Source organism: Armigeres subalbatus, chromosome 3 (genome assembly GCF_024139115.2).
Source record: "Armigeres subalbatus isolate Guangzhou_Male chromosome 3, GZ_Asu_2, whole genome shotgun sequence".
Taxonomy (NCBI): Eukaryota; Metazoa; Arthropoda; class Insecta; order Diptera; family Culicidae; genus Armigeres; species Armigeres subalbatus.
The window spans coordinates 76,813,271-76,837,570 of NC_085141.1; the positions used below are offsets into that span (position 1 = coordinate 76,813,271).

The window sequence follows — 24,300 nt, forward strand, 5'->3', positions numbered from 1 at the left end:
AAAATAAAATGCCGATTATTTTTTTATTCGTGCTCGGTAATTTTGAGGCATTTCGTTGTTTGGGTCTAAATCCTTTTTGATGTGAAAAGAAATTTAAAAAGAATATGGTTTGAGTTTCCGGCAAAAAAGTTCGGGTCCAGCTCGGGTTTAAATAGTTGCATTAATTAGGGGTTCGGGTCGGGTACGGGCTTAAAAGGAATTTATGAATGCAAAATGTGAAACCCGACCATCTATAGTTCAGACAGGTCGGGCAAAGTGGGGTATCTGCGTGTCCGAATCTATGCAGATGATTCTTGAAGCAATTCTTGAAGGCCTGTCAGGAACTCGAGTAGCAGACATGTTTCAAGTAAGTTGACGCAAAATAATATGCAATCAGATTCGGTCACAATCGAGTTGCAGCAACCAAGTTTGCATGACATGTGTTACTTGGGAAGTAATAGACTTTGTCATGTTTTCGCAAAGACAGATTTGAAATAAGTCGATAGGTCCCCATCTTCTTTTTGAAGTACTATATCCCTTGTAGTCTTCTTCTTCTTCTTATTGGCATTACATCCCCACACTGGGACAGAGCCGCCTCGCAGCTTAGTGTTCATTAAGCACTTCCACAGTTATTAACTGCGAGGTTTCTAAGCCAAGTTACCATTTCTGCATTCGTATATCATGAGGCTAACACGATGATACTTTATGCCCAGGGAATTCTAGACAATTTCCAATCCGAAATTTGCCTAGACCGGCACCGGGAATCGAACCCATGGTTCATGGTCTTGCTTTGTAGCCGCGCGTCTTACCGCACGGCTAAGGAGGGCCCCTTCCCTTGTAGTCTATACCAGTCATTTTTTATGAGTATGATGCACTCGCTACATGCATAATTATTAACCTATATGTTATACTAGCAGACCCGACGAACTTTGTTTCGTCTAAAATTGATTTATTGTCTGATTAATTCTCGAGTTATGCGGAAATTGCTGGTTCATTTGTATGGGAGCCCCCCTCTCCAAAGAAGGGAGGGGTCTCAAACCATCTTAAGAACCTTCCCCGGCCCTAAAAACCTCTGCATACAAATTTTCACGCCGATCGGTTCAGTAGTTTCCGAGTCTATAAGGGTCAGACAGACAGAAATTCATTTTTATGTATATAGATTAGGCCCTGTCAGGTTCCTCTTCGTGATTAGTCCAGCCTCAGACGAAAGCACCGTATCCCAATGGTGGTGTAGAAACACTGGCCAGTAGTCTTTTTCTACTAAAAGCAAACGATTTGACATGATTCTAGCCAATGCTGTGATAGCTTTAGCTACCTTATCGCCGTGACTGTTAAAATTGAGGTGGATGTCGATCAACACCCGCAAATGTTATACATCTCGCCTTCGACACGATGGTTACCTCCCTGACTGCAATTGTAGTCTACTGAATTGCTTTCCGGTTGCCAAGAACACCATGCCATCCGTAAACCCAACCATCTTCACGCCTTTTGATAGTCTTAGCTGCAATAACCTGTCGTACATTGGATTCCACAACGTCAGTCCCAGGATGGAGCCTTGAGGACTATCCGCTGTTATGGCTATTCTCTTCAGTCCCTCATGTGGTTCATAAACCATCATCCGATTCTTGAAGTAGCGCCTTAGTGACCCTCATTCTGCGTTAGTGGTGCAATTTATCAACAATGCCTGCTGAGCGCGATTATTTTGTTTTGTTTTTTTCTCTACCCCTTTTTGCCAATGGTGATACCTTTCAGTCAGAAAGACAAAGCAGGAATAGGTTAACCAACTCGGTTTGCAAACAGCGGGCTGAAGCTGATGATCATTCGGCACAAATTTCCTGGCTTTTTCTTTGAAGTAATAAATGCTGTCCAATGAGCAGCTCGAAGTAGCTCGAAGTTGTTCCTGTCCTGCTCCTTCTTTTTTGTCAACGAACGGACATGAGAGGGATGGGAATAACTTTGAGCTACTTCGAGCTGCTCATGTTGGTTTTCGATAAGCAAGTTACATTCAACGCTCTTTTTACAACATTTTTTGACGTAAAAATAATTTTAAATATAATTAACATCCAAAAGTGTATATATAAGAAGGCACTCTTAGAAAACCAATGAACTAAGAAGTTCCTGCACGTCATCAACATTTGCCTTCAACAATTGTTCTTACATGCATAACCAAAAGGACCTTATCTCTTTTTCGAAAATGGTTCAGCCCTTTCTAATATGTAGAATTAAACTGGATACGTCTTCAGTGTCGTAGCCAAGCAAATTCGTCTTCCGATTTGCCTTTGACTAACAAAACAAGCGAAGAACACCGAAGGATAATTCGCATGTTCATGCCTCAAAAACAGAACACTGAATGATCGTTTATTTTCACCGTTCGAATAATCTAGAATTCTATGTCTGCCCACTGAGATTGAATTTAAAATTTTCTCATTAGCTTTTTACAAAGGGAGAAGGCGGAGCACTGCAGCCCTACCCCAGTGTTAATTCTCTCCCACCTTTTCGTTATTGCGAGGCAATTTTTATGCACACTTTTGTTCTCGATGTTTTATCAAAATCAAACCCTCAATCATGCAGCAATATATCGATGAAGATACCTGCTTGATCATAGGGCCTAGAAAAAGAATTTATTTACAGAAACTAACCGAATATAAATATGTTCGCATTAACGATTGCCCCCCCATTAACACGAGCTTTGTTCTCCAGTGACAGGCGTACGTAGTCCTTGGCTTCTTAGTATGCTGGCATTTCAAATGCCTACTACGATTGAATCTCAAATTCGTTAGCATTTTTTCTATTATTGTCATTTTTAAATATTTTAGTTTCTTTCATTATTTTTATCATGAAATAAGAAATACGTTCCACTTTGTGCATCAATGAAACCAAGAAATGCAAATGCTTTTTTCAGACTCACTTTATTCCCCACATTCAGTAACAGGGCAGCAGCGACTATGTCCAAGGGCTTGACGATTCATCTCCAGGTCATCTGCGAGTTGTAGTGCCTGCCTGGGATATGGTGGGGTTTGACAGTGGGATCTGTTAAACCTCTATAAAAAGCTACAGGTATCCGCAAGTAGACTCCGCCAAAGCGACCGTGTGCCGCTCAACGCTCAAAGCACACAAGCCCAAGACGCTAAACAGCCTTGACACGACGGCCCTCCGACAGTGGGTTTGCGCAGGCCCAATAAGCGTTTAAAAACAACCCTTACGACCGACATAGAAGATAATACGACTCAATTCAATCGACAACGACCTAGGCGACGAAAAAAGGATCGCGATTGGAAGCTTGGAACACGGTTAGGCTTTGCAGGTTGCAACAGGATAATCGAATGAATTACGATGAATTACATCCCAGCAACTTCGACGTCCTAGCGCTGCAGGAAATCTGCTGGGCCGGACAGAAAGTGTGGAAAAGCGGGCATCGAGCGGCTACCTTTCACAAAAGCTGTGGCACCACCATCGAACTGGCATCTGGCTTCATAGTGCTGGGCAAGATGCGCCAACGTGTGATAGGGTGGCAGCCAATCATCGCAAGGATGTCCAAGCTGAGGATAAAAGGCCGTTTCTTCAACTATATCATCATCAACGTGCACTCTTCACACGACACACACGACCCGACGATGAGAAAAAAACGTTCAGCTGGAGCAGATAAACGATGGATGCATACTGCGGGAGGTCAAAATCGTTATCGGTGACATGAACGGTCAGGTAGACTGGAAGGAAATTTATAGACTAGTCATCGAGTGACAACGGCCAACGCTGCATTACTTTGAGGCATCCAGCGGAATGATAGTCCGAAGCACTTCCTTTCCCTGCAAGAATATCACCAAGGCCACATGGAAATCACCTAATCAAGAAACGGAAAACCTATTCGACCACGTTCTAATCGACGGCCAATTCTTCTCCGACATCACGAACGTCCGCACTTACCGTAGTGCGAATATTGTATCCGACCACTACCTCGTTGCAGTATGCATGCGGTCAAAACTCTCGATGGTGAACACCACGGGGTGACTACAAGACGGTAGACTAGCCCAAGGCAGCTGGAAGTGGCACTCCCAACGGTAGAGCAGCTAGGCGCAGCCTCTCTTGAAGATGGCCGGAGAGATATTCGATCCGCCATTGGAAGCACCGCATCCGCTGCACTAGGCACGGTGCCCCCGGATCGAATAAACGACTGGTATGACGGCGAATATGAGCAATTAGTGGAGATTGCTGCAACACCGCACGAGGGCGAACGAAGCACGATACAAACGGACGCGGAATAGACAAAACTCGATTTTTCGAAGGAAAAAGCGCCAGCAGGAAGTTCGGACCGTGAAGAGACGGAGCAACTGTATCGCTATAATAACGCACGAAAGGTCTATGAGAAGTGAAAACGGTTCAAGCATGGGCCACGTGCCACAGCTCGATATGTGTAAGGGCATGAACGAGAACCTCCTTATGAACAAGCGTGAGGTGATGCAGAAGTGGCGGCAGCACTACGAAGAATGGCGAGTGGCAGACAACAGTGGCGGTATGGTAATGAACGTGGGAGCACACGCGCAAAACATCTTCTTTCTTTCTTATTGGCATTACATCCCCACACTGGGACAGAGGCGCCTCGCAGCTTAGTGTTCATTAAGCACTTACACAGCTATTAACTGCGAGGTTTCTAAGCCAAGTTACCATTTTTGCATTCGTATATCATGAGGCTAGCACGATGATACTTTTATGCCCAGGGAAGTCGAGACAAATTCCAATCCGAAAATTTCCTAGACCGGCACCGGGAATCGAACCCAGCCACCCTCAGCATGGTCTTGCTTTGTAGCCGCGCGTCTTACCGCACGGCTAAGGAGGGCCCTACGCGCAGAACATACAACTGACGGCTCCGAATCTCCAGGAAATCCAGGAGGAGATGGCCCGGCTGGAAAACAGCAAGCCCCTGGAGTTGATCGATTACCAGGAGAGCTGTCTAAACACGGTGGTGCGGCACCGGCTAGAGCGCTGCACTGGGTGGCTAATCACCAAGGTCTGGAAGGATGAGGTTCTGCCGCAGGAGTGAAGGTCTTTTGTGTCTGCTATTCAACATAGCTTTGGAAGAGGTAACACGAAGGGCAGGGGTCGACACGAGTGGTACAATTTTCAAGTAGTCCGTCCAGCTATTTGGTATCGCCGACGACATAGATATTATGGCACGTAACTTTGAGAAGATGGAGGAAGCCTACATCAGACTGAAAAGGGAAGCTAAACGGATTGGACTAGTCATCAACACGTCGAAGAAGAAGTACATGATAGGAAGAGGCTCAAGAGAGGACAAAGTAAGCAACCCACCGCGAGTTTGTATCGGTGGTGACGAAATCGAGGTGGTTGAAGAATTTGTGTACTTGGGCTCGCTGGTGACCATCGATATCGATACCAGCAGAGAAATTCGGGACGCATCATGGCAGGAAATCCGCAAAACGCTCCGATCGAATAGAGTTCGTCGCCGTACCAAATTGACTATCTACAAAACGCTTATTAGACCGGTAGTTCTCTACGGACACGAGACCTGGACGATGCTCGTGGAGGACCAACGCGCACTGCGAATGGAAAGTGGTGCCTACCATCTACAGTGGGGTGCAGAATGCGGACGATACGTGTGTAGGGTTTGACACCACTACCCTGGTTTTAAATATTGATCAAAACTAGACCTGAGAATACTGAACTCCAACGACAATGCCATCAAATTCATATTGAAGGGACCGAAAAAATCAAGATAAAGATATCGAGATATGAAACATCGAGATGTAGAGAGTTAGTCCGTCATTTTGCGACCCATATGCATAAAAACGATGAAGTCGCATGGTAATGCATTATAATGCATATATTACATAGCAATGATTTATGGTGAATATTGAATAGGGGGAATGGCGGCTTTGGCAGGTTTTGTTCTATTATTGTCAGGGGGGGTTTTATGACTGATTAAATTTGGCCTAAACATTAATATCAAAGCATATCAAAGAATATTATGGCCAAATTTCATAAAATTTGGTCGACACAAACCCCCCTGGCAATAATAGAACAAAACCTGCCGAAGCCGTCTTTCCCCCTATTATTTTATTCAAGCAGACCCGAAGAACTTCGTTTCGTTTTAAATTGATTTATTCTCTGATTAGTTCTGGAGTTATGTAGAAATTTCTATTTCATTTGTATGGGCGGCCCCCTTTCCAGATCGGGGATGGGTTTTGTATCACCACAGAAACATATCTTCCCTTCCAAAACCTCCATATGCCAAATTTGGTTCCGTTTGCTTGATTAATTCTCGAGTTACGATGAAATTTGTGTTTCATTATTATGGGAGCCCCCCTTTCCAAAGAGAAGAGGGGTCTCTAACCATGTGAGGAACCTTCCTCGGCACCAAAAACCTATGCATACAAATTTCCACTTCCACGCCGATCAAGGGTCGAACAGACAGAAATTTATTCTTATGTAAATAGATTTTCACAATGCCTTCTGAGTATTAAATCCATTCCTTTTGGCAAGAAATTTAAAAAAACTATTTTATTCTCCATGAGTTATTGCGTTTATTCCATGTCAACCGTCGAAACGAAATCCGAGCTAAAAACAAATTGTGAACCACTATGGCTCATAGAAAGACAAGCGTGATATTGGTACGAAGCTAAGAGTACGAAGGATGGGAATCGGAGTTCAAGAGAACCGAACGGTGGTGCACACGCGGGGCAGCAGTGTCCTCGTATTCACAGGGCAGATTAAATTCGAAGTCGATCGGGATACATATGTAGGCTGAGAGCGAAGGCTTGGCTAGTATAAAGTACCGGCACGTGTATTCTTTGAGCGCACAGGAACTCAACCATCGGTATTTTGAGTACCCGGGGGGAAATAGTCGATTCGGTGGTTGAATGTGGGAATCCCGTATGTTGGTATTGGATGCGGAATGGAACTTTGCTCACGATGCTGATGACGTTTATTTTTTAAATCTTTGTTGGCATAGGAGAACTGTTTTGTTCTTCATGTTATATCCTAATAATAATTTTACATTAAAACAAAAACATCAAGTTAACGAAAAGTACACCAGTTCCTAGTGGTGTACTTTTCGTTAACTTGCTTCCATTTATGAATAAACCGTAAAAATATGAAAACAGCACAAAAGTTTTGCATTATTTTATTTGTATATAGGATGGAGATGGAAATAATGAGATTAACTTTAAACTATATTCGCCTCTTCTAGGATAATGTTTATTTGTAATTTGTAAGCATTAGAGTGTATAATCTTTTTCCATAGAAATCAAGCTTAAGATATTTTTTCTAATCATCCCAATTTTCACTAAATTCATCTATAACTCGAACCGAGTTCACTCATCTATCAATAAACCAGAAATCATATATGTAGTATCGCATTCATATATTGCGGTATATGAGGCTGTTTATCAGAATGTCGCGTGATTTCACTTCTCGTTGCAATTGCACCGCCAGCCAATCTGCTACTATTTAGAGAGCTACGTTCCAATGCCATGTGTGAAGTCATCGAATCTCTGACGCGAGCTCCACCACGTACCCATGCAAATAAGCTCATTGCAAAGTGGCCGAGAGCTTTTATCTTTCTGCGTGGAAGGCACATATATTAAATCTAAACAAGGGTCCCATTTTACGTAGACAAATGGCAGCGTTACTAAATCCTGGAAAATATCAATTGCTTTTACAATTAAATGACATTGCATAGCATTAAACTAAGATCTTTTTCTGTAGTTAGTTCTTTTTGCCTAATACAATATAACAGCCACGGAAATTAAAATTATATTTTTTTTCGGTTCAAGTATTAAATATATTCCTTAAGAAAAATAACGAGTATTATTTTGTTATTTGAAATACACAAAATAGTGAAGTGTGAATTTCACCGCAATACCGTCACCGTGTACGACCCTACAGAGCTGTTGTTAACCAAATAGTAATTGATGATGATGTTGAGGATGACGACGTTCACGATGACAGCGTCAGTGGCATCGAGTAGGTTAGTTGAGACGATATTCATAGCTACTAGCTAGAAACAAGCTGGGAATACCCACGACTGCAAGATGCGTGTCATACTGATCGTAGAAAAATACGGAATACGTCAAAGACATACCCTTCGTTCTGGTGAACCACCAGCTAGACTCATGTGACGATAAACAAGGTTGTTTGTTTGTTGACGTTCCGATCTTTTTGCCGTTGATTGGATTGCTGCGCACACGGGTTGAAGGCAAAAACAACAACACTGCGCATAATCCTATCTAAGCATCGATTGTGTTTCCCTTTTGCTCTTGAGCAATCAAACGTAATTTCGTACGCTATTTTCAGCTGAACATTAAACTGTTTACTTTCACTTTTCGATCTGTTTTATACGAATAAGGCAATGTCGTCAATGGTATTGCGTTTCAATGCAGACTGCGCTGCGCATAGCCATGACGCAAACCATGAGCGGCTCAATGGTCTAGGGGTATGATTCTCGCTTTGGGTGCGAGAGGTCCCGGGTTCAAATCCCGGTTGAGCCCGGAAATTTTCTTTTAGTTGAGCAGGATAGTAATTATTGATTGATTTCAATGGTTCCGGAGTCCAGCCAAAAACCAAACGCCTTTTGAACTGTGCTGGAATACTTTTCCCGTGAAAGCAATACAATAATCTATGTAATCTATATTGAATATATAATAGTGAATTGGTACAGCTTCACGTAAACTTATGCAAAAATTTTGGTATTTGTTGGCGCTTGGTTATGTAAAGTAGAATTCCGACTGGTATACTTGAAAAACGAGCATTGCTTGCGTTCAACCTGTAACCTAACTCCCTGCTGTGTTTTCAAGTAACTCCAATGCTTTGTATACAACCCTTTCAGAAATGACATCTAGAGTAACGAGCAATAGCAACACTTCAGTCAGGCGTAGTGATGCGAGCAGTATGCTTCTTATTTCAATACATGTATACTTCATTAGATTGACACTTAAACACAAAAAACGGTTGTCTACAGCTCGACTTTGCTCGGCTTACTTAAGTTCTTAGCACATTCATGATTCATAATTTCGCGCGCCTTGAATAGAAGAGATAGTAACAACATATTCAAATGATAACTTTATGATATGGTATCCAAGTCAGGAGAAATAGCAGGTTCAATATCAATGTGGTCGCAAACATACATACTGTGTAGACCGCCCTAATCTTTTGTACGTGCTAAAATCCTGTCTCAAGTTATTCGAAATCAAATGAATCGTCATCTACCACGTCACAGAAATTCTATAATGTAAAGTGGCATACAACGATCAACGGCATTTTCCAGCTGATAGTCCAATTCACGCAGTGATACAGCTGCTGTGTTGCGCACCCGACCATCCCATACGGTAGTCTCAGGTGTTCAATAATGAAGGTAGTGGTGCTCGCCATTCGAATGTTGCTGAAATTCTTGCCGGGCGGTGATTGAATTCTTCCACCGTCTATCAGTTTATGTATGTTTCGTTCAAGCACAACGACGCTGCCCGTCAGCTTGAGCAAAACCAGTAATGAGAGTGTGCCTTCGAATAACGCAATGACGAAGGGTACCTGAGAGAGGCCAATAATGTTTGCTTTACGGGGCAAAATTTAAGCCTCCCGAGCAGAAGCCATGAACTGAATAACAAAACATGATGTAAACTTGATTGATATAAGAGAGAACAGGCAATAATAGCAAGAATTAACACTGAAATACTAATAAAAATATCAACATATGCCATGTAGCTCGAGATTCTGACCGCTTCTTACAAATATCATAATTTGATATTCCTCATGGCACTTTAGTGCACAAAATATTGATATGTCCACATTTCATTTTACTATCACACCAAGATTTGTTATTATTGAGCTATTTCCCTCTACTCGAGTTTTCAATGACAATATAGTTGACAAAATGGACCAGCAGTCTAGAATGTTCGCGGGTTCTAATTTGCCTTCTTTCTTATCACACAGCCAAATGAAACATTATTCAAGATACCTACATAAATACATATACCTACTTAGAATTCTGGTTTTCGACTTATTGCCATTCCGTCACCTTTATAACGATATCAGGTCGACTGGTGATGGCTCACCGCCTGTGCGCACAAACAGGTCGCGTGTAAAAAAGCACAAGCGATATCGGTAACATGTTTCTTGATAAAATGAACCGTTGCCAACAACAGAATCACCCATTTTGGGGGTTTTTGAGCTTTGGCATATACAAAACCGTTTCAAAACTAATTCGAACACCCTAAGCCTAAAATTTGAATTCTTTCCTGTGTGGCGGGTGAATGCAAGGTGATGTGGAGATAATGACCTGCGTCAAAATTATGGATAAATACAAGAAGGCACTAGGGTAAGACGGTGTAATGCGCCCCAACTGGCTATAACGCCCCTCTTTGATTTCTAGAAAACTAGAACTAACTAAAAGTAAAAATCAGTTGGTACCTTTAAATATTTGTAAAACCATCATACTATGTGTATGTGGAAGTATTTTTGTATTACATAATGAAAATAATAGCAAAATACAAAAAAGTTACAAACAGATAAAAAAAAATCCACAACAATTTATTCAATTTAGGCTAAAAGTCAAACACATAAATGGAACGCTATTATTAGCGTAATTTCTTGCGGGATAGGGCCTAAATTTATAAAATATTTGATGTGAATAATCAATATTGCATGCAAGTAGTAAGCAAACTTGTTAGGAAGGGCACCATTTCTGCGTAGAAAAGGGAAAATTTCCGCATCTCATGTTTTATAGGCTGTTTACTTTTCATTATTTTTTTTTCTGTGCAGCTTTGATGTAACTTTCAATGATTGTTTGTTCAACATTCTGGAGCGACGCTAATCGAGTTTACAATTGATAGTCCTTTTTCGTGGTCTGTGGTCTTCGCCGATTGCTTCGGTCCGTATTCTCCGGTTATTAGTTGCTGTTTTTTAAAGCTGGCTTGCAGGGTCTGGTGTAGAATTTTGTTTAGCGTCCTTCGTTGGCACAAGAACGATTATCAGTCGCCCCTTCTTCTTCTTCTTATTGGCATTACATCCCCACACTGGGACAGAGCCGCCTCGCCTTAGTGTTCATTAAGTACTTTCACAATTATTAACTGCGAGGTTTCTAAGCCAAATTACCATTTTTGCATTCGTATATCATGAGGCTAACACGATGATACGGGAATTTCCGGAGGAGCTTCCGGAGGAATTCCCGGAGGAACTTCCGGAGGAACTTCCGGAGGAATTTCTGGAGGAATTCCCGGATTAACTTTCGGAGGAATTCCCGGAGGAACTTCCGTAGGAATTCCCAAAGGAACTTCCGGAAAAATTCCTGGAGGAACTTCCGGAGGAATTCCCGGAAGAACTTCCGGAGGAATTCCCGGAAGAACTTCCGGAGGAATTCCCGGAAGAACTTCCGGAGGAATTCCCGGAGGAACTTCCGGAGGAATTCCCGGAGGAACTTCCGGAGGAATTCCCGGAGGAACTTCCGGAGGAATTCCCGGAGGAACTTCCGGAGGAATTCCCGGAGGAACTTCCGGAGGAACTTCCGGAGGAATTCAGGAGGAACTTCCGGAGGAATTCCCGGGGGAACTTCCGGAGGATTTCCGGGGGAACTTCCTGAGGATTTCCCGGGAGAACTTCCGGAGGAATTCCCGGGGGAGCTTCCGGAGGAATTTCCGGAGGAACTTCCGGAGGAATTCTCGGAGGAATTCTCGGAGGAGCTTCCGGAGGAATTCTCGGAGGAGCTTCCGGAGGAATTCCCGGAGGAACTTCCGAAGGAAATTCCGGAGGAACTTCCGGAGGAATTCCCGGAGGAACTTCCGGAGGAATTCCCGGAGGAACTTCCGGAGGAATTCCGGAGGAACTTCCGAGGAATTCCCGGAGGAACTTCCGGAGGAATTCCGGAGGAACTTCCGGAAAATTCCCGGAGGAACTTCCGGAGGAATTCCCGGAGGAACTTCCGAGGAATTCGAAGGAACTTCCGGAGGAATTCCCGAAGGAACTTCCGGAGGAATTCGAAGAAACTTCGGAGGAATTCCCGGAGGAACTTCCGGAGGAATTCCGGAGGAACTTCCGGAGGAATTCCGGAGGAACTTCGGAGGAATTCCGGAGGAACTTCCGGAGGAATTCCTGGAGGAACTTCCGGAGGAATTCCCGGAGGAACTTCCGGAGGAATTCGGAGGAACTTCCGGAGGAATTCCGGAGGAACTTCCGGAGGAATTCGGAGGAACTTCCGGAGGAATTCCGGAGGAACTTCGGAGGAATTCCGGAGGAACTTCCGGAGGAATTCCCGGAGGAACTTCCGGAGGAATTCCCGGAGGAACTTCCGGAGGAATTCCGGAGGAACTTCCGGAGGAATTCCGGAGGAACTTCCGGAGGAATTCGGAGGAACTTCCGGAGGAATTCCCGGAGGAACTTCGGAGGAATTCCGGAGGAACTTCCGGAGGAATTCGGAGGAACTTCCGGAGGAATTCCGGAGGAACTTCGGAGGAATTCTGGAGGAACTTCCGGAGGAATTCCCGGAGGAACTTCCGGAGGAATTCCCGGAGGAACTTCCGGAGGAATTCCCGGAGGAACTTCCGGAGGAATTCCCGGAGGAACTTCCGGAGGAATTCCCGGAGGAACTTCCGGAGGAATTCCCGGAGGAACTTCCGGAGGAATTCCCGGACGAACTTCCGGAGGAATTCCTTCATTGGGTGAAAGCTGTTGAGTATCCCTCTTAGCTATGTAGCTTTTCTTTTAACGTGCGCATAATGGTGAAGCGTCATTAACAGTATAATGAAAAAATAAATTTCCCCATACTAATTTGCATGCAAACTTGAAACGGCTTTTGCTAAACCAGTTTTAATCCAAATAATCTCAAATTTTCTGAGGACACTCAGAACATGGTAAAGAATCAGATAAGCACTGTGGAGCGAAATCGATTTTTTGAACCACCCTAATGAATCAGCCTAATAAACTTTGCCGGGAACCCATGTTCACACTGTAACACTTACCTGCTCAAACAAACTGATCACATTAAAATCTCAGTTTGATATTTCTATTCCCGTGAAAAAACTTAATAAATATATACAAAACAACTGTCTAAGACGAGTTTAGTACTTTCCATTTAATTCAACCACGTTTTGTTATCTTTAGAGATACGTATTTCGACCTCAACTGTTCGGCCGTCTTCAGTGTCTCGTACTTGACTCGACTTCGAGGTCGAGTCAAATACGAGACACTGAAGACAGCTTCATAGGCTAGAATGCCCAATAGTGGACGCCCAACCAATAGTGGGCCCTCCAGCCATTTTTGCATTATTACAGCACATATACAAAACCACTGTAAACTTTGGTATACGGAAAAGGTATCAAAACAAATTGAAATACTAAAATAAGCAATAATTTATTGACAAAAAAACAAACCCAATCATTTCTTATTATATAATTTCATTTTTAAACAAACATGAACCTATCGAAACTTAGAAGAATAGACGGCTTTGGCAGGTTTTGTTCTATTATTGGCAGGGGGGTTTTTGTCGACCGATTTTTATTAAATTTGGCCACAATATTCTTTGATATTCAAAGAATGTTTAGGCCAAATTTGAGCATAATCAGTCATAAAAAACCCCCCTGACAAAACCTGCCAAAGCCGTCATTCCTCCTATATGGATGAAGGCACTCTCTAGAGCACTTGTTTTTTTGTCCCAAGCGTCTGGCTGGAACCTCTGAAACTGTATAATTTTCGCTTCCTAAGCGAAGTCATTTCACAGGGGTGAAAATCTTCCTGTTTATCATTCCACAGACACTGTATTCCATTTGAAAGAATAACTAGCGCTCTGTGCTCGCGCTCTCATGTTCTCTTTCTCTTTTATTTTCACTCTCCTGAGACTGGACGCTGATTTATCGCACATTTCGCACCGTAATCCAATAAAAACCGGTAAAACAACTTTATGTTCACAGCGTTCCGATTGCTGGATCATTGGGCAACCTCTCGTCGCCTAAGCAGTCGTGGCCGAGCGGTTAAGGCGTCTGACTAGAAATCAGATTCCCTCTGGGAGCGTAGGTTCGAATCCTACCGACTGCGATTGTATCTTTTTTGCAGCAGTACTACGAAAAATAATCATGTTGGCTACGAACAATACACCCACCCAATCTTTATCGGTTCCATTTTTTGACCGATACAGTCGAAAATGCTGTGTACACTTTAACAAGCTCCATTGACAGTCTTGATAGATATTACTAATGACAACCATGACGACGTAATGCTGTCAAGCAATGTGCGATAATATCGAAATGGACTGACTCATTTGGCAGATCCGCACACACTTACATACCGTGCAGCCTCCGATAAACTCATAAACGGGGAAGCATATTCGGTCGAAACCATTGAAGGATCCTTCTAGGTTCACTTTATGAGTGTTTCATCGCTTTTCCTCCTATCGGCAGTAATGCTTTCGATATCGTCGTCGTCGTCGTCATCATCATCATTTTTTTTTTCATTTCAGTACGTTCAGATGGTGGTGCTTTCTTCAACTCTGGTTCGTTAGTCGGATAGTCGTCAGACACCCCCTGCCACGGTTGTATAGTACATGAGCGCCCGTATATTTTTACAGTAAAACCCATTCTAATAAAGAACCGCTTGGCAGTAAAGTAAGCTTCGTACGTGACTGTTTGCATGTTGCTTGGGCTTCCCCTCATTTGTTTCGGCGTGTACAGGGCTAGGGTCTCGCTCGGTGGGCTTCCTTTGTTCCTCCTTAACCGGTGTAGGGGCGAGTCATTTTCCGTCGGAGACTGGAAGCATGACGCAGAAGAAGGTTCTAAACTGAAAAAAAAAGTTTTCAGGAATCCTTTTAAATTCGTAGAGAGCATGCAATTATATAAGATAATCGAAACAAAAATCATTACTATTTACAATACACTTGATTGGGGGAACTATTCTGTGTGTTTATTATTTGAATGAGCGAAATTATATGATATAGCCCGTAACGCTAGGCAGATGAACTGTTTTGTTCTGGTGGGAAATAGGGCTTAGAAGTCCTGTCGAATAATTACCCTGAAAAAAAACAAACCAACCAGCATGCTTCGGAAAGAATCGGTGTTTTGTTGTCAACACCTAATTTTTTTCTGTTACTCGATCAATAGCATCCTTCTGGGACCTACGAAATTTCTCAATAATGTCAAAAATGTTAATGATCTGTATTAGCCGATAAAATCTTGAAAGACTTCAGTGGTAACAAAACTCAAATTAATCCACATAGCAATGATGGTGAGGTCTTTTACAATTAAAATTTTGCTTTATTTCTCATTACTGTTTGTTACAATTTTATGTTTTAAAGTGATTTTTGCTTACAATTTCATTCTTTTTCATATTAACATTTATATCAGTGAGGTATATTATTTGACTTGACATATACATATTCTACATATTTAAATGCATATATTTGGAAATTCTAATCGTATGGGGGAACCTACCCTTTGTGGAGGAGCACCAATAGTGGAGGTGGTAGGGTCTTAAATAATATTTTTCGTTTCAGTTGATGTGTTCTGTAAATATACTGTTAAATCCAACTTCTTTTAAGATTTTCCATGTCAAACTAATAAAAACATTATTTTCCCTAATAAAATTGAGTAGTGGAGAAATTGTAGCATCAGTGGCGAGTCTCATAAGAAATCAATGAAGAGCACCACTATGGGAACAAAAATCAATAATTTAGTTAATTTTCACCACCACTAAAGGAATGCACCCAGTAGTTGGGCAAGCAATTTTTGGTAGTTAATGATGATAAATAGCAACAATCTCATTTCTGTTGATAAATTTAATCTATATATATATATAAAAATGAAATGGTCTGTGTTCGTATCCGCATAACTCGAGAACGGCTATATGAATTTTCTCCATTCCTTCGACAAATATGTTCGTTACCGTTTCCGACGGGTTTATATGATACTTCCTCATGCGAAAATTCCGAATAAGGTTGTGCAAATCGTGAAAAACTAAAATCAGCATTCGTATGGAAATTTCACATAAGCATTTTCGCCTACTATGCAGGACAACGTCTGCCGGGTCGACTAGTATATTATATATTGCGTTCTTTCTGTGAACTATATTTTGAATCACTTTTACGTCATATGGATAGAACTCTAACGCACGTGCTGATTGCTTGCCAATATTACTCCTCACGCTCACCGCAATCTGTTCCAATCAATACAGCGTCAAGCTACTGATAAGTAATCTCCGCGAAGTTAATTTTGTGTGTTTAAACGTCGCCCAGCCAAAACGGGCTTTCAACGAGCTCCAGTACATGCAATATTCCATCAGATAGGTATAGGTAAATGGTCGCGACATTGAAACTCGACCGACCGACCAAATGATACACAAAACCGGAGATTTGGAGTATTCACGTTCCACTAAAATGCCATCTGAGTAGAGAGTTGTATCGCGTTGTGTTTGCTTCTGTTTGCTTCCAATCTGGTGTCATTTCACGGTCTCCCCCATTCCAACACAGCGTGCTAAGGTATGCATGTGCAATGCATGCATGTGTACAGGGCACAGCCGCTGCATATACTACTATTATGAGCTCAAACCGTAGAACCCAAACGTAAGCGTGCGCCTCAACAAACCACCATACGACATAGGACTGCTCCGAAAAAAAACCTTAATGGACTCAGATGGTGTGGGGGGGGTTCACAGTATTTTATGTAACTTTGCGCTGCCCGACGTGCATCAAACCAAACTTTGAGATACCGACGAAAAAGACACTTGAGTACATATTTTGGCATAATTAAAACGAAGTTGCTTGACCTGTCACAAAAAATATAGCAATTATTCGCAGTCGGTAGGATTCGAACCTACGCTCCCAGAGGGAATCTGATTTCTAGTCAGACGCCTTAACCGCTCGGCCACGACTGCTACTCTGCAACTTGTTCCTTAATGCACATCAGTTGAATTGATCCCTCCGAAGCCGACCTATAGCTTAATTCTATGTATAGCACTCTGAGAGCAACTGAACGCTCCATGGTCATAATATAAGCACACATACATAGATGAGAGACGGTACCTCGTGAATGTTTGTGTTGGTACGTTTAGCAATTTGCTGATGTTTTTGTATGGATGTTTAATATTTCACTTTGTGCCCTCATTTGACTCGGTGGTCGGTGTTAAGCACTGCATAGTTGATTCGATGGATACGTTTGGTGTGAGAAGGAAAGCGGCTCGAGGTACGACCAACGAGAGGCATTCCGCCAGCCAACAGGGGACTGTTTGGCACTACAGCATGACTCGCTTTTCTCAATGAAATTATTTGTAATAGATGGGATCTTTGTCCCTCCGTTTCCCACGCTTTTCCATAACGTCGGGAAATGTGGAAGGATTTAGGTGGGGTGGCCATCCCGGTAGAAATGCGGAGTTATCCTGATTTTCAACAGTTGCTTTGGCCAAATTACTGTATCGCTGCCACTCTGAGCTTGTTACCCTTTTATTATACCGGTGGTTATCTACGAAGCTTTATATTTGTAAATAATAGCGTACATAGTGGTTAGATTATCAAATTTCCAAATCAATCAATGAAATAAAAGATTGAACTTCATGGAAAATCCCCTGAAACCAAATAATCAAAGTAAAAGGGCCATGTGGCCAAGATCTTGAAATGTTGAATTATTTGTAATCCAATAGAAACATAATTTTTTCAACGAAAATTCACGAAACATTTGATTTTATCGGTAGAAAATAGGACTTAATGAGATGCTACCACTGTGCTTAATCTTGCAATTTGTTTGTGCAAAAAGAAAATATTCTGTTAATATTTTTCGCAACATAGACAAAGCTACGTAAATTAAAAAAAAAAAACGATGCCTACTACTAATAAGATGGTTGATGGCTTCATTTTCAAGCATATAAGCCCCAAGCAGCACACATCAAATTTGATTGCACATGAGTTAGAGTAGCTCATGTGCAATCAAATTTGGTCACATTTGAGTTGCTGCAACTAAATCAGTTTGAGCTAAGCTACTCGGGGCTCGGGCCTTTTTGTCCTGTATAATTTTTATTTTTCTGTGCTTTCTACTGCAGTTAGTAACAAATATTAGAAATTTTTTAATTTTGTGAACAGCAACTTTGGAACTACTCCCACGAAATAAATGCTACTTAGGTGGCAAATTACGATGTTCTAATTTTACTGATATGGTAACGAAACAAGGACTATGATTAGAAACTCGGTACCTGGAATGTCACTTGCAATCAGATAGACCATGTTCTGGTGGATGGGCGCCATTTCTCGGATGTTATCGATGTGCGAACATTCAGAGGTCCGAACATTGACTCTGATCACTACCTTGTTGTCAGTAAGATTCGATCACGGTCCAGCGATTGTCGGTGGAAGGAGTATCAGCTGAGTACCGCCAGAAGCTCGACGAACGGATAAGTGCAATCAACGTTAGCGACAACATCAACAATCTATGGGAGTCGATCCATGGAGCGGTGAGCGCAACAGCACGAGAAGTGGTAGGCACTGCACAGAGTCGACCCAGGACGGGTTGGTTCCATAGGAAGAAAAAAGAGTACGAAGAACAAGTTATTAGTGAGGCGCAGGAAAAAATGGAGCAGAACGATACGCGGAAGTTTTATGAGTCTGTCAATGGCGTGCGGAGAAAGACAGCGCCATCTCCAGTCATATGCATCGACCAACAAGGGAATTTACTGACAGATAAAACCGAAGTGGCTACCAGGTGGAAGCAACACTTCAAGACTTTGTTGAATAGTGGAAGTGACGGTGCATCGGTGAACAGAATAAATATTAGCGACGATAGACAAGCTGTGGAGTCACCTACACTAGATGAGGTTAAAAAAAACTGTTAAAGAGCTTAAAAACAATAAGGCTGCGGGGAAGGACCAGCTTCCGGCTGAACTTTTCAAACATGGCAGCGAGCAGCTTTATGAAGTTCTGCACCATATTATGTCGAAAATATGGAAAGACGAGGAAATGCCTGCTAGCTGGTTGGACGGCCTCATTTGCCCTCTCTTTAAGAAAGGGCACAGACTGGAGTGGGCCAATTACCGAGGAATAAACCTCCTTAATTTGGCGTGCAAAATTATGTCCCGTATTCTGTTCAATAGATTGAGACCGCTTGAAGAGTCCTTCATCGGTGAATACCAAGCAGGTTTTCGCGAAGGCCGATCAACGACGGATCAAATGTTTACCCTGAGACAAATCCTTGATAAATTCCGGGAGTACAACTTGCAGACACATCATCTGTTTATTGATTTCAAGGCGGCGTACGATTCAGTGAAACGGAATGAATTATGGCAAATTATGCTTGAACATGGTTTTCCGGCGAAACTGATACGGCTGATTCGTATAACGTTGGACGGATCGAAATCAAGTGTAAGGGTTGCGGATGAAATATCGACATCATTTGTTACCTTAGATGGATTAAAGCAGGGTGATGCACTCTCGAAATGGTGCTGGATGGTGAAAAATTAAAAGTGGTAGAAGAATTTGTGTGTCTCGGAACATTAGTGACGTACGATAATGATGGTACTCGCGAGTTGAAAAGGCGTATTGCAGCTGCAAATAGAGCTTATTACGGACTTCGTAACCATCTTAAGTCCCGTAGTCTGCTAACGAAAACAAAACTCGTGCTGCATACTACTCTGATTCTTCCGGTTGCTTTATACGGCCATGAAACATGGACGTTGAAGAAGGCTGATCGGAGAGTTTTCGGTGTGTTCGAGCGTAAGGTGCTGCGGACAATACTCGGCGGTAAACATGAGAACGGTATCTGGCGGCGTCGCATGAACCACTAGTTGTATCAGGTGCATAAAGGGCTGGATATTATTAAGCTTATACAACACGGCAGACTACGGTGGGCTGGTCACGTTGTTTGTAAGCCGGCAGAACATCAAGTGAAGATAATATTTAGTAGAGAACCCGGAAGAGGCCGCAGGCTTCGTGGAGTGCCGCATACACGATGGCCTTTTGCAGTTGAAAAGGACCTGAGGGCGCTCAATGTTTATGGCGACTAGAAGTGATTGGCCCAGGATCAAGTCCAGTGGAAAAGGATACTCCAGGAGGAAGAGTTTTAAATCATTCTAGCCCATAGGACCGGAGAGAACCCTTCTCGGCGTGGCCAATACGGTCCCGTCCGTGGTCCGTCGATTGCGTTAACGAAGGGTACGCCGAAGCTACGATTAATAGCCTCCCAATGAGTGGCAAACCGCCATCTCGACCGATCAAGGTAACCCGCGATCCCGCCATTGCCCTGAGCCGTTCAAGTCACCAATCCGCCATCTTCCTACCAAGCCGCCGTCGACCACCAACTCACCTGTGTCGTGACCCGATCGAGATGTCTAGTCTCGACCGTTCGCCGCAACAATACTCAGCAAACTGATTCGCACTTTGTTTTGACACGATCATTCCGAAATCTAAGGTAGCTCACTACACATTCAAAAGAAATACACTGGATCACTTTTTCTCGATATTTCATAGACCTGATCTTATCTACTACATTCTTCTCCTCCTCTACTCTCCGGTGTGTAATAGACGATGAATGACTACAAAGCTGTATATCGTTATTCCTTGAATTCTATACTTTTTTTTATTGGTCAATAAATTACAATCCAAAACTTTTTTTTTATTTTCAATCCTTGCAAATAATTAAAACGAATCATACTTGATTAAATCCAACGCTACGGATTACAAAACAATATCTAATTCAAAATGCATTGTCTATCCATTTCAAATCCAAATCCCATTCAAAACCAATCAAAATCCAAAACAAATCCAATCAACAGTCAATCCTAATCGCATCCCAATCCGATCCAATCCAAATCCAAGTTTATACAGACTAATCCAAACAACAATCAAAATATAATCCTATTTCAACCTTAGTCCAATAAAAATCTAATCTGAACCCAATTCCAATCCAAATCAATCCAACCAAAATGCAAAAACTATCCAAATTCAATCCAAATCAAACCTAAATTCAACCCAATCAAAATCTAATCCAAATTCAAGCTAAATCCACTCCAAATACAGTCAAAATCCAATCCAAATCCAATCCAAATCCAATCCAAATCCATTCAAAATCCAATCCAATTCCAGCTCAAATCCAATCCAAATCCAATCAAAATCCAAATCCAATCAAAATGCAATTCAAATCCAAAACAATTCCAATTCAAATCCAAATCAAATCCAAATCCTATCCAAATCCAATCAAAATCCGATGCAAATTCAATCCAAATTCAATCCAAACCCAATCCAATTCAAATCCAATTCAAATCAAATCGAAATCCAAATCCAATCGAAATCCAAATCCAAATCTAATCCAATTCAAATCTAATCCAAATCCAATCCAAATCCAAACCAAATCCAATCCAAATCCAATCCAAATCCAATCCAAACCAATCCAAACCAATCCAAACCAATCCAAACCAATCCAAACCAATCCAAACCAATCCAAACCAATCCAAACCAATCCAAACCAATCCAAACCAATCCAAACCAATCCAAACCAATCCAAACCAATCCAAACCAATCCAAACCAATCCAAACCAATCCAAACCAATCCAAACCAATCCAAACCAATCCAAACCAATCCAAACCAACCAAACCAATCCAAACCAATCCAAACCAATCCAAACCAATCCAAACCAATCCAAACCAATCCAATCCAAACCAATTCAAATCTAATCCAAATCTAATCCAAACCAATTTAAACCAATCCAATCCAAACCAATCCAAATGCAATCCAAATCTAATCCAACCAATCCAAACCAATTCAAATCAAATCCAAATGCAATCCAAACCAATTCAAACCAATCCAAATCTCAATTCAATCCAATCCAAACCAATCCAAACCAATTCAAATCCAATCCAAAAGCAATCCAACCAAATCCAATTCAAATCCAATCCAAATCCAATCCAATCCAAATCCAATCCAAATTCAATCAAAATCTAATCTTAATCCAATTCAAATCCAATCCAAATGCAATCCAAATCAAATTCAAATTCAATCCAAATCCAATCCAAATCCAAATCCAATCCAAATCCAATCCAAATCTAATCCAAATCCAATTCCAATCCAAATCCAATCCATTTTAATGCAAATATACACCGACCCCACATATATGGGTCACTTTGTAACAATTATAAGTCACTCTATTTTGCATGTTGATCAAATGGAAATGACCCATATTAGTGTGTGACCCATGATTGTGGGGTCAGTGTAATCCAATTTCAATACAATCAAAATCTAGTCCAAATCGAAATTTAATATAAATCCAAAGGAAATCTTGCCAAACCCAATCAAATCCTTATTCAAATTTAATTTATATCCAATCCATATCCAATCTGGATCTAATGCAAATCCAGGTTCAATCCAAATCCAAACCAAATGCAATTCAAATTCAATCCAAAATGTATTCCAAATCGTATCCAATCCAAATTTAGTCAAACCCTATTAATACGCACTCAAATCTAATTTTAACCCGATCCAAGTTTAATCGGAATCCAATCCAATATAATTCAAATCCAAGTTCAATCGATATCTCATCCCAATGCAATCCAAATCAAATCCAATCCAAATCCAAGTATAATCCAAATCTATCAAAATTCAATTGCATACCCATTCAAATTTAATTTAAATCCAGTTCTAGTCCAATCCAAATGCAGCCGAACCTGATCTACAAATTTAATCAATGACACAATCCAAAGTCTATTTCCAGTATTCAATGTCCAATCTTTAATATAAATGAGTTAGAATGCATTTTGAAATTCAGTATCTAAATCCAACCTTTTATTGATGTTTTTTTTTTGTTTGCAAATTTTTATCACCCAGCCAGAAACGCTAGCCATCTTTGTTTTCATTTTCATTGTGCTCTCTGTTTTGCACTTTTCTGTCATCCGGCCTACTCCACTGCCCTTCCGTCAGGGAGCTTACCGGAGACGCTAGCCATCTTTTTCATTTTCATTGTGCTCTCTTTTTTGCACTTTTTTGTCATCCGGCCTACTCCACTGCCCTTCCGTCAGGGAGCCTACCGGAGACGCTAGCCATATCTTTGCTTTCATTTTCATTGTGCTCTCTTTTTTGCACTTTTCTGTCACCCGGCCTACTCCACTGCCCTTCCGTCAGGGAGCCTACCGGGGACGCTAGCCATCTTTTTCATTTTCATTGTGCTCTCTTTTTTGCACTTTTTTGTCATCCGGCCTACTCCACTGCCCTTCCGTTGGAAGTGCCACTTCCAGCTGCTGCGCGTATTCTTGGGCTAGTCTACCGTCTTGTAGTCGCCCAATGTTAAGCCGCGGCGTCCGACTTCGACGCGTGTTGTACACCGTCGAGAGTTTTGAGCGCAGGCATACTGCAACGAGGTAGTGGTCGGATTCAATATTCGCACTGCGGTAAGTGCGGACATTCGTGATGTCGGAGAAGAATTTACCGTCGATTAGAACGTGATCGATTTGGTTTTCCGTTTCTTGGTTAGGTGATCTTCATGTGGCCTTGTGGATATTTTTGCGGGGAAAGAAGGTGCTTCGGACTACCATTCCGCGGGAGGCTGCGAAGTTTATGCATCGTTGGCCGTTGTCATTCGATACGGTGTGCAGACTATCCGGTCCGATGACCGGTCTATACATTTCCTCCTTCCTACCTGTGCGTTCATGTCACCGATGACGATTTTAACGTCCCGCAGTGGGCATTCATCGTATGTCTGCTCCAGCTATGCATAGAACGCTTCTTTCTCGTCGTCGGTCTTCCTTCGTGTGGGTAGTGCACGTTGATGATGCTATAGTTGAAGAAACGGCCTTTAATCCTCAGCTTGCACATCCTTGCGTTGATTGGCTGCCACCCAATCACGCGTTGGCGCATCTTACCCAGCACTATGAAGCCGGTTCCCAGCTCGTTGGTGGTGCCACAGCTTTGGTAGAAGGTAGCCGCTCGATGCCCGCTTTTCCACACTTTCTGTCCTGTCCAGCAAATCTCCTGCAGCGCCACGACGTCGAAGTTGCGGGGATGTAATTCATCGTAGATCATCCTGTCGCAACCTGCGAAACCTAGCGACTTGCAGTTCCATGTTCCAAGCTTCCAATCGTGATCCTGTATTCGTCGCCTAGGTCTTTGCCGATTATATCGAGTCGCATTATCTCTTATATTGTTCGTAATGATTGGTTTTCTAGGCGGCTTATTGGGCCTGCGCAAACCTCCTGTCTCGTCGGAGGGCCGTCGTGTCAGGGCTGTTTAGCGTCCCACCTAACACCAGGACTTGGGCTTGTGCGCTTTGAGCGGCACACGGTCGCTTTGGTGGGGCCTACTTGCGGATACATGCAGCTTTTTATAGAGGTTTAACATGGCCCACTGTCAAACCCCACCACATCCTAGG

The 24,300-nt window shown here is 42.3% G+C and overlaps 3 non-coding genes across 3 annotated transcripts; 2 read left to right on the plus strand and 1 right to left on the minus strand.

Moving 5' to 3' along the window:
* The first annotated feature begins 8,411 nt into the window (after positions 1 to 8,411).
* On the plus strand, positions 8,412 to 8,483 carry Trnap-ugg (transfer RNA proline (anticodon UGG)). The gene has a single exon. It is a non-coding gene; the product is annotated as a tRNA-Pro (tRNA).
* Positions 8,484 to 13,931: 5,448 nt separating this feature from the next.
* On the plus strand, positions 13,932 to 14,013 carry Trnas-aga (transfer RNA serine (anticodon AGA)). Its single transcript has one exon. It is a non-coding gene; the product is annotated as a tRNA-Ser (tRNA).
* Positions 14,014 to 16,757: 2,744 nt separating this feature from the next.
* Trnas-aga (transfer RNA serine (anticodon AGA)) lies at positions 16,758 to 16,839 on the minus strand. The gene has a single exon. It is a non-coding gene; the product is annotated as a tRNA-Ser (tRNA).
* Positions 16,840 to 24,300: the final 7,461 nt, after the last annotated feature.